Consider the following 10,214-nt stretch of genomic DNA (forward strand, 5'->3'; position numbering starts at 1 on the left):
TCGAGCATACATCAAGAAGAAGATGGCAACTGCTGAACAAGAGAACAGTGACCTTAGGGAGGAGGTTAGTAACCTCAAGGAAGGTATGGAGAAGATAACCGCAATGATGATTGACATGATGGCCGCACAGGCACAAGCCTCTCAAGCGCAAAATGCTCAGACCACTCAGGCACATGTTGAAGCTTCTCAGTCTGCTGGTTCTCCTGCAATCCAGCCAATTCCTACTACTTCTGCTGATACTTCACAACCAATTCCTACTGGTTCCACCGCAGCTGTTGGTACTACACAACCTTTGGTGACTGACATGTACAATTCAGGCTTCCATCCCGTTGGACCTTCCGGTTTCTCTTTCCCTCCTCAGTACTGTATGCCGCCAGGCTACCCGTGGGGCATGCCGCTCGCAACTAATGAAGGTTTTCGTCATAATGCGCCGGAAATGCAGTTCCCTCTTGGCCATTAATAAACACCGTTCTACCAGACCGGCCAGCCTTTTCCTCAGGCTACTATGACTTATGCCGGACCCCTCGTGCATGCTGCTCAGCAAGAGGAGGAACAAGTGTACCATTCCAATAGTGTGGCTGGTGATGATAGAGTGGGTAACTTAGAAGAGAAGTACGATGCGGTACATAAAGAGTTGAAGAGTATCCGGGGTAAGGAAGTGTTTAGCCATAATTTGAATGACCTCTGCTTGGTTGCGGATGTGGTTATACCTCCTAAGTTTAAAGTGCCGACCTTTGAGAAGTACACGGGGAATACTTGCCCTGAAATGCACTTAATCATGTATGTTAGGAGGATGACGGCTCATAGGAAGAATGAACCTCTACTCATCTACTGTTTTCAGGACAGTTTGGCTGGTCCCGCACTCACATGGTATATGAATTTGAAGGGTATCACTACTTTTGAGGAATTGGCTAATGCCTTCATCCAACAGTATAAATATAACTCTTATCTGGCCCCTAACCGGAAAGAGCTGCAAGCTATGACTCAGGGTGATAAGGAATCTTTCAAAGAGTATGCCCAACGCTTCATTCAGAAATCTGCTCAAATTCGTCTGCCTTTGGAAGAAAGAGAAGTGGCTGATCTGTTATATGAGACTCTGAGCCCTTTCTACTCAGAGAAGATGCTTCTTTGTGCTTCACAGAAGTTTACCGACATGGTAGACGCGGGTGTTCGTATTGAAGAATGGGTCCGTAAGGGACGGGGTAGTAAAGATGGTGCCTCTTCAGGTGGTTATTCAGGAAGTTTGACAAGTGGGTCATCCAATGGTAATAGGAAGTTCGGAAATGGGTACCCAAAGAAGAATCCTCAAGAGGTCGGCATGGTGGCTCATGGCGGATCCCAACCTGTATACCCCAACTACCCCTATGTTGCTAATATTCCATCACCCATCCCAGCTCCACAAAACCCAAACTATCAACCACAAAGGCCTCAAGCCCACCGTCCATATTATCCACCACTATATCAATCACAACCTTATCAGCCACAACCGTTTTACCAACAACCATACTATCCCCTTCCACTACAACAACAACAGCCTCGTCAGCCTCGTCCTCCACCACAACAACCACAGCCTCGTCAGCCTCGCCCTCCAAGAAATCAATTCCCTCCTATCCCTATGTTGTATGGAGACTTGTTACCCTCCCTACTCGCTAGGGGTCTTGTTCAAGTTAAACCACGTCCCCCGGTGCCGAACCCTTTACCTCATTGGTATCGCCCAGACCTTACTTGTGAATTCCATCAAGGGGCACCAGGGCACGACATTGAGCACTGTTACCCTCTCAAAGACGCAGTCCAAAGATTGATTCACAACAAGGACTTATCCTTCAATGACCCTGACCCTGTTGCTCCAAACAACCCTCTGCCACCTCATGTGCCGACCGTTAACATGATTGAGAATTATCAGGAAGATGATCTCGTCACCAACGCTCAAGATGTCAGAACCCCGTTGGTTCCAATGCATGTGAAGATGTGTAACGTAGGTATGTTTAGCCACGATCATATCAATTGTGAGGTGTGTTCTGCGGATCCCCACGGGTGCATTCAAGTTCAAAATGATGTACAAGGGTTAATGGATCAAGGAGAGCTGGTTGTCACAAGAGAAGATAAGAACATTTGTGTTGTAATTCCTGTGTTTAAGGATAGGACGAAACCAATTGGTGTTGTTACTCCGATATTCAAAGACAATGTCAAGACAATTGTCAATCCTTTGGCAATTTGTGTGCCAAAACCCAAGCTGTTTTTCTCCCAGAAGGCTATTCCATATAGCTACGAATCTACAGGAATAGAGGATGGTAAAGGGGTACTTTTGGGTCCTTCAACTTCAGTAGATAACATTGCTGAGAGTAGTCAAATTCTGAGAAGTGGACGTATTCTTCCGGCTGTTGTACAAGCAAAGAACAAAGCTCCGGTGATAGAATCAGTGCCAATACCAGATCCTAGCAAGGGAAAAAGTGTGGGTCAACCTAGTGGAACTGACAACGATGAAATTTTGAAACTAATCAAGAAAAGTGATTATAAGATAGTGGATCAGTTATTGCAAACTCCATCCAAGATTTCTATCATGTCACTATTGACAAGTTCTGATGCTCATAGGGAGGCCTTGATGAAAGTGTTGAATCAGGCATACGTAGACCATGATGTGACTTTGGATCAATTTGGGAGCATTGTTGGAAATGTGACGGCATGCAACAACCTGAGTTTCAGTGAGGAAGACCTCCCGGTGGAGGGGAAAAATCATAACATGGCCTTACATATCTCTGTTATGTGCAAAACAGATTCTCTGTCCAATGTCTTGATAGACACTGGTTCCTCCCTCAATGTAATGGCGAAGACAACCTTTGATAAATTGACGTATTCAGACGGATTTATTAGGCCCAGTTGCGTGTCGGTAAGGGCATTTGATGGATCCAGGAAGACGGTGTGGGGAGAAATACATTTACCTATCACTATTGGGCCCCAAGAGTTTAAAGTTACATTCCAGATAATGGATATTCAAGCTTCCTACAGCTGTTTACTTGGTAGACCATGGATTCATGAAGCAGGGGCAGTAACATCCACTTTTCACCAAAAGCTAAAGTTTGTGAGTCATGGAAAGCTTGTTACAGTGAGTGGGGAATCAGCTCTTTTGGTTAGCCATTTGTCGTCCTTTTCCTTCATTGGTGGTGAAAGTCCGGATGGAACGTCATTCCAAGGGTTCTCGGTTGAAAGCGGTACTACAAAAGGTGAAACATGCATGGCCTCTCTAAGGGATGCCAGAGAGTAATCCAAGAAGGAAAAGCGGAAGGCTGGGGGCAATTAGTACAGTTGCCTGAGAACAAGTGCAAAGAAGGTTTGGGTTTCTCTAGCAATAAGCAAGTGGTGTTCGACCCAACTAGGGGCACTTTTCACAGTGCTGGATTCATTAATACACCACCTGAGACTAATGCAATTTTGGAAGATCAATCAGAAGAGGTGGCACCTGACTTTGTGACTCCTGATGGAAACTGCTGCAACTGGATTGCTGTTGACATCCCTTCTGCGATACCTTTTTCTAAGTAATGTGTTTGTCTTTGTTTTTGTTTTTTAAGAAAACTCCTTTCATCCTACCCCAGACGAAAGTGAAATCTTGCAGGGTTTGTTTTTACTTTAAGTTGTTTTCAGTATTAATAAAAATTGTCGTTTCTATCACGACCGTTATTTTATTTTAGTGCTTTTTCTAAAAAATGGTAATACAAAAAACCAAAAACTTGTTCTTTTTTTCTTTAAAAAAAAAAAAAAAAATCAATTTCAAAGGTCTGCATCCACTATTTTGCTAAAAATCAATCATGAATCATATGCAGACTAAGCATAAGTGAGCCCGTTGAACGTAGTGACCCTATGCTTCCGCCCAACTGGGAGTTCCCTGTTTATGAGGCTTGGGTAGAGGAGGATGAAGAGATTCCTAATGAGCTCAGATGGATGTTAGAACAAGAAAGAAAAGCCATTCAGCCTCATAAGGAAGAAATAGGATCGATCAACCTGGGTACTGAGGAAGATAAGAAAGAGATTAAGATTGGAGCGTCATTAGAGGCATCTGTCAAGAATAGGATAATTGAGCTTCTCAGAGAGTATGATGATATATTTGCGTGGTCCTACAAAGACATGTCGGGGTTAGACCCTGATGTTGTTGAACATCGTTTGCCTCTAAAGCCCGAGTGTCCTCCAGTCAAGCAGAAGTTAAGAAGATCTCATCCAGATATGGCTCTCAAGATCAAAGAGGAAGTGCGAAAGCAAATTGACGCAGGTTTCTTGATTACCTCTGAATATCCTCAATGGTTGGCCAACATAGTGCCCGTTCCGAAGAAAGAGGTAAGGTCAGAATGTGTGTTGACTATCGGGATTTGAACAAAGCTAGTCCGAAGGATGATTTCCCTTTACCTCACATTGATGTATTGGTTGATAGTACTGCTAGATGCAAGGTGTTCTCCTTCATGGATGGGTTTTCCGGGTATAACCAGATCAAGATGGCTCCGGAAGATAGAGAAAAGACGTCTTTCATCACGCCATGGGGCGCTTTCTGCTACTTAGTAATGCCATTTGGATTGATAAATGCTGGCGCCACTTACCAGAGAGGCATGACTAAAATATTCCATGATATGATACATAAAGAGATTGAAGTATATGTGGATGATATGATTGTCAAGTCAGGCACTGAAGAAGAACATGCTGAGTATTTGTTAAAGATGTTTCAACGGTTGAGAAAGTACAAACTCCGATTGAATCCTAACAAGTGTACCTTCGGTGTTAGATCTGGCAAGCTCTTGGGTTTCATTGTCAGTCAGAAAGGTATTGAAGTAGATCCCGACAAAGTCAAAGCTATCAGGGAAATGCCGGCTCCAAAGACAGAGAAACAAGTTAGAGACTTTTTGGGAAGATTGAACTACATCTCCAGATTCATCTCCCATATGACTGCCACATGTGGACCAATATTCAAGTTACTCCGTAAAGATTAGGGGATCGTTTGGACGGAAGATTGCCAGAAAGCTTTTGATAGCATCAAAGGGTATTTGTTAGAACCTCCGATTCTTGTCCCTCCAGTTGAAGGAAGGCCTTTGATCATGTACTTGACTGTGTTGGATGATTCTATGGGTTGCGTGCTTGGTCAACAAGACGAAACTGGAAAGAAAGAGCATGCCATTTACTACTTGAGTAAGAAGTTTACTGATTGTGAGTCCCGATATTCTATGCTTGAGAAAACTTGTTGCACTTTGGCATGGGCCGCTAAGCGTCTCCGTCACTACATGGTATACCACACTACTTGGTTGATATCCAAAATGGATTCGATCAAGTACCTTTTTGAGAAGCCGGCGTTAACAGGAAGAATTGCTCGTTGGCAGATGTTATTGTCTGAATATGATATTGTGTATCGCACTCAGAAAGCCATCAAGGGTAGTGTTCTTGCTGACCATTTGACTCATCAACCAATTGAAGACTATCAGCCTATCAAGTTTGATTTCCCAGATGAAGAGATCATGTATTTAAAGATGAAAGATTGTGATGAACCGTTGTTTGGTGAAGGTCCTGATCCAGACTCTAAGTGGGGTTTGATTTTTGATGGAGCCGTCAATGTCTTTAGTAATGGAATAGGGGCAGTTATCCTTACTCCTAAAGGTACTCACATCCCTTTCACTGCAAGACTCCGGTTTGATTGCACGAATAATATTGCAGAATATGAAGCTTGCATCATGGGCATTGAAGAAGCCATTGACTTGAGGATTAAAAATATTGAAATATATGGAGATTCAGCTCTTGTGATTAACCAGATCAAAGGAAAATGGGAAACTCATCATGCTGGAATGATACCTTACAGAGACTATGCTAGACGTTTATTGACTTTCTTCAACAAGGTAGAGTTGCACCACATTCCTCGGGATGAGAATCGAATGGCAGATGCCCTAGCAACTTTATCTTCAATGATCAAGGTGAATCGAGGCAACGACGTGCCTCTAATCAGTGTCAAGTTCCTTGATAGGCCCGCTTATGTGTTTGTAGCCGAAGCAGCTTTTGATGATAAGCCGTGGTTTCATGATATTAAAGTGTTTCTTCAAACTCAAGAGTACCCTCCTGGGGCATCCCGTAAAGATAAGAGAACTCTAAGAAGACTGTCTGGCAATTTCTTCCTGAGTGGAGACGTGTTGTACAAAAGAAACTTTGATTCAGTTTTGCTCAGATGTGTGGACCGACGTGAAGCAGATTTATTAATGCATGAGATACACGAAGGCTCGTTCGGGACTCATTCTAGTGGATATTCAATGGCTAAGAAGGCATTGAGAGCAGGCTACTACTGGATAACGATGCATGCTGACTGTCATCATTATGCCAAGAAGTGCCACAAGTGCCAAATTTATGCTGATAAGATTCATGTTCCACCGTCTATGCTCAATGTTATCTCTTCTCCATGGCCGTTCTCTATGTGAGGCATTGATATGATTGGTCGAATCGAACCAAAAGCTTCCAATGGACATCGTTTCATACTAGTGGCTATTGACTACTTCACCAAATGGGTCGAAGCGGCATCTTATGCCAATGTGACCAAACAAGTAGTAGTCCGATTTATCAAGAACAATATCATATGCCGTTATGGCATTCCCAACAAGATCATCACGGATAATGGCACGAATTTGAACAATAAGATGATGAAGGAATTATGTGATGGTTTCAAGATCGAGCATCATAACTCTTCTCCTTATAGACCTCAGATGAATGGTGCGGTCGAAGCTGCAAACAAGAATATTAAGAAGATCGTGCAGAAGATGGTGGTTACCTATAAAGACTGGCATGAGATGTTGCCCTACGCTTTGTATGGTTATCGTACTTCAGTGCGTACTTCAACAGGGGCAACCCCTTTTTCTTTGGTATATGGGACGGAAGCGATACTTCCGGTAGAAGTTGAAATCCCGTCATTGAGGGTCTTGATGGAAGCTGAGCTGTCAGAGGCTGAATGGTGTCAAAATAGGTATGATCAGTTGAATTTGATTGAGGAAAAACGCATGGCTGCTTTATGTCATGGACAGCTATATCAGACAAGGATGAAACAAGCGTTCGATAAAAAGGTTCGACCCCGTGAATTTAAAGAAGGTGACCTGGTGGTCAAGAGTATCAAGTCTTTCCAACCAGACCCTAGGGGAAAGTGGACACCTAATTATGAAGGTCCCTATGTGGTGAAAAGAGCTTTTTCTGGTGGTGCTTTAATTCTTACAACTATGGATGGAGAGGAGTTACCTCGTCCTGTGAATTCTGATGCAGTCAAGAAATACTTTGTCTAGATATATATGTAAAAGAACAGCTCGGTAGGTCGAAAACCCGAAAGGGCGTCCTAAACAAAAAAAGAGCGTCTCGATGGACTGAAAACCCGAAAAGGCGGTCCATGCAAAAGTTAGAGACATATAAAAAAAAAGGATTATCCTGATAGGTTGAAACCCACAAGGGCGATCTATGCAAAAGTTAAGGATTATGACAAAGTAACTGCATCAGATGAAACATCACTCACTTGGGGCACTTTAGCTGTCAGAAGTTCTCCGATATCAAAGCATTATAGGCAGTGGAATTCAAAGTTGTTAGAGAAAGTAGCGGTTATTATGTTCAATGTACCTTCCCCATATTAATTACCATTGTCCACATTTTGTAATCTGTGGTGCCATGCTTTAGCTGGTTACCATTTCTTTTAAATCAATTCGAGCCTGTGCCCCTTTATTTGAAATTCATATTTATTCTATGTGCAAATTTTCTTCCATTTTTACTGTTAAAACTTGAAGTAAAAACTTTGAAAATTCTTTTAAAATCTTTATGTTTTCTTTTGGAAAAGAACAAAATGATGACAAATATATTATCTTTAATTCATGTATCATAGAAGCATGTGTCAACATTCGATTCAAAAGCATGTAGATTCATTTGTATGGACATAGTCATTACTAAAAAAGGAATAAAAAAAAAAGAAGAAAAGAATACCAAAAGAAAAACAATGACTATTTGAAGCATAAGCTTGCAAAAGCACCTCAGTTTCAGTTCTGGAATGGCGACTTCGGCTAGTGTTTTGATTTTTGAGCTAAACTGTATCAGTGTTAAGATCGTTGGGCTTTATCCCACCGGTGGTTTGTTTGAAGGGTTCTACCCCGACAATGTTTGACTCATCTCTAGTAATGGTATTCCCGTTGAGGATTTATGGGCGTTTGTGCTGTGATGTTGAGCCACTTCTTTTTGGACCTGCCTAACCTTGTCTCAACAGTCTTAACACTATACCGTCATTCGAGTCTCAGTCATATTCATTCATTCATGCATACATAGCATGAATATAAATATCATTCATACATGGTTGCATTATTACCCAATGTCCTATTTATCTTGTGTCTCATAAAAGTATCATCCTCAATATGTCTGGTTCAAAGTTTGCCACTAGTTAATTTCAAGGGGTAGGTCTCGCATATTCGTCTTTACCTAATTCACGGTAATAGACATGATTTCTTTTGCATATTCGTCTTTACCTAATTCACGGTAATATACATGATTTACTTTGTTGCATATTCGTCTTTACCTAATTCACGGTAATAGGCATGATTTACTTTGTTGCATATTCGTCTTTACCTAATACACGGTAATAGACATGATTTCTTTCTTTTGCATATTCGTCTTTACCTAATTCATGGTAATAGACAGGATTTCTTTCTTTTGCATATTCGTCTTTACCTAATACACGGTAATAGACATGATTTCTTTCTTTTGCATATTCGTCTTTACCTAATTCATGGTAATAGACAAGATTTCTTTCTTTTGCATATTCGTCTTTACCTAATTCACGGTAATAGACATGATCTTTTCCTTGTATATTCGTCTTCACCTAATTCACGGTAATAGGCATGTTTTACTTTCTTGCATATTCGTCTTTACCTAATTCACGGTATTAGGCATGATTTCTTTTGCATATTCGTCTTTACCTAATTCACGGTAATATACATGATTTCTTTCTTGCGTATTCGTCTTTACCAATTCTAAAGGTAATAGACATATGTTTATCTTTCTTGTAATGTCGTCTTTACCAATTTAAAGGTAATGTGCAGTTTTTCTTTCTCCCCAGTAATACTTGTCATTTTGGTCCTCAGTCGTTCTATTTTTGTCGGTGTTGCATTCATAATTGCATCGCATGCATTCATATCATTAGGCTCATGAGCGTTGCATTCTTAGCATTCCAACCGGTCAAAATTGGTGTACTTAATATTTAAGTCTCTTCGACCTGTTGATTTAAAAGTTTCTTTTTAAACCTCTGTGACGAAGAAACTTAAATAGGGGCATCTGTCATACCCCAAATTTTGACCACTTTTTCTATTTTTACCAAATTTTATTCGTATTTTTAAAAAAAACCCAGAATTTTCGTCATTTCAGACGAAATTCCGACAGGGAGGTATTTTAAAATACCTCATATTTGGTTCCGAATCGGGCCCTTTTCTCTCAATTTTCTTTTATTTATTAGTTTCCATCCTTTATTTTCCTTTTTATTAATTAACTTTAAAATCATTTTTATTTTTATTTCTTTCATTTTTTCATTATTACGTCCAAACAAATTTTATATATTTTTGTCCTAATCCATCGACACAAGCTGTCGCCAGCCCATTCACAGCTCACATGTCCCCTTAATCCCAAGCCAAGGCAGTTACTGTCTGTCCTTTAACAAGCTCCATGTCTCCAATCCAGCTCTATAAATACAACACACAAACCAGCCAGAAAAAACGGACTTGGCCCCACACACACGAGAAGAAAAAAAACAATTTTCCAACTTGCAGAAACACAAAGAGAAAACAGTTTTCCAGCCAACACAAGCAGGCCGAAAATACACCAAAAGAACATAAATCAAAACATTAACCACAATAACTGCAAGCAATTTTCGAATCATCACATAAACACCACAAATCACACCCTCAAGAGTTACACGAACCAAATCGAAGACAGAGAAGGAGTAATATTTCGTGTTCCTCTTTACATAGGAGTGTAGATCCAGAGTTTTGTGAGGTTGTTGTTTCAAAAAATTTCGAAAATAAAAGTTTAGATCTAGGCTTCTGTGTTGTTGTTTTGAAAATTTTGAGTTGATATTTGAAAAGAGGAGAAAAAAGGATGTTAGAAAACGTAAATAATTTTTGATTTGGCGGAGTTTGAAAACTCCGGCGCGGTGGCGCCGCCGCGAAAACTCGCCGGCCACCGCGCCGGAA

The 10,214-nt window shown here is 41.0% G+C and overlaps 1 pseudogene; it reads left to right on the forward strand.

Annotated features, from left to right (window-relative positions):
• The first annotated feature begins 505 nt into the window (after positions 1-505).
• On the forward strand, positions 506-8,714 carry LOC120578335 (uncharacterized; annotated as a pseudogene).
• The last annotated feature ends 1,500 nt before the right edge of the window (positions 8,715-10,214 follow it).

The sequence above is a fragment of the Medicago truncatula genome, chromosome 2, assembly GCF_003473485.1.
Source record: "Medicago truncatula cultivar Jemalong A17 chromosome 2, MtrunA17r5.0-ANR, whole genome shotgun sequence".
NCBI classification, from domain to species: Eukaryota; Viridiplantae; Streptophyta; class Magnoliopsida; order Fabales; family Fabaceae; genus Medicago; species Medicago truncatula.